Below are 1,778 nucleotides of genomic sequence, written 5' to 3' on the forward strand. Positions count from 1 at the left end.
ATGTGTGTGTATGTGTGCTCGTGAAGTCAGTGGTAGGGAGTGGGTGAGAGAGTGATTTGCAGGAATTCTAAAATTTCCTCATCAGTTATAGGTGTTACACATCTCCTATCTCATTTTCATAACTGACTACTCATGTATTCTTCACCTTGGATGAATGCATGTTTAATTTAATATAAACAAAATTGTCTTATCCTTTATGGCATCGAAGATTATCTGTCTTTTTCTTTACTTTTGCTCAATGACTTTTTATATCAAAGTTATAAAGATATTCTCTATAATATTTTATTAAAGCTTTACAGTTTTGCCTTCCATACTTTGTTTTGGAATCCTTCTAGAATGGATTTTTTTCTCTGTATATAGGAAAGGGTTCTTTATCATAGTTTTCAATAAGTATATACATTTTTTTCTGCATATTTGAAAAGATCATTCTTTTCTTGCTGACCTGCCATATCATCTCAGTCATATATCAATTGCCATGCATCGCTGAAGGCTATTTTGACTGTAAATACTATTATAATTTTACTATGTTGCATCTATAAATAATACATGATTTGGTTATTTTTGATCTGCATTTTATAGCTTCTTATTCTCTGTAGAGATTTCCTGGCTTTTATTTCTTTAAAAACATTATATACATATGTGTTTCTAGTATCTGGTTTAAAAATTGTTTTGATGGTTTTGCAAGCTCCTTATCTTTCATATTACTGGTCAGGTTCTGTCATGGTAATTTTTGCCTGTGTGTTTGGTTTTCTTTACCTGGTGCTCCTTGATGACCTTTTACAATAGCTTCTTGAGCTTCCCTCGTGGCTCAGATGGTAAAGAATCTTCCTGCGGTGCAGGAGACCTGGGTTCAGTCCCTGGATTGGGAAGGTCTCCTGGAGAAGGGAATAGAAAGTTATTCTCTCCAAGGGCAGAGGAGTCTGGTGGGCTACCGTCCATGGGATCACGAAGAGTTGGACACAATTGGGCGACTAGCACTTTCTAGGGATGTTGTACCAGGAGTGCAGCTAGGTATTCTGCAATGACCTAGAGAGATGGAAGTGGCCGGGCGGGGTGGGGGGTGGGGGGGCAGCACTATGGGAGGGAGGCTCAAGTGTAGGAGGGGTATAAGTATACATAAGCTGACTCATGTTGTTGTACAGCAGAAACTAACACAACATTGTAAAACAATCATACTTCAAATTAAAAAAAAAATGAAAAACACATAATAAAGTTACTGATTATTTCAAAGATGAAAAAAAAAAAAAACACACAAAAACACAAACTCAGGTTTAACATGAAAGGTTATGTCTTCCAGGAATTATTTGCCTTTTCATTTGCTTCGGCCAAGTACCTGAAGTACTACCAAGTGAAACTATGCTTGAAGATTCTTTGGCCAATCAGAGTCAGGCAGACTCAAACTGAAATTCATGTGATATCTTTCCAAGGGTTCATTTCCTTTTTTTTTTTTTTTTTAGGCCTGGCCAATTCCATTTATTTAGGTGTTAGGATGTGTCACTCACTCAATAATAGAAGTGTGAAGCTTCAATATTCCCATCCTTCTATTACTATCATGATACTCTTGTTAGTTTTCATCCTAGTAGATTTAACCAGCTGAATTTATCATATACATGTATTTTTAAAATATATATAAATCTTATTTTCATGAAAAATGTCCTTGGAATTTTGATAGGGTTTTTCGTTGAATCTGTAGATGGCTTTAGAGAATGTGGACATTTAGCAGTTAATTCTTTCAATCCATGAGGATGAAATATACTTACATTTTTTTGTACATCTTC

The sequence above is a fragment of the Budorcas taxicolor genome, chromosome 4, assembly GCF_023091745.1.
Source record: "Budorcas taxicolor isolate Tak-1 chromosome 4, Takin1.1, whole genome shotgun sequence".
In the NCBI taxonomy this organism is placed as follows: domain Eukaryota; kingdom Metazoa; phylum Chordata; class Mammalia; order Artiodactyla; family Bovidae; genus Budorcas; species Budorcas taxicolor.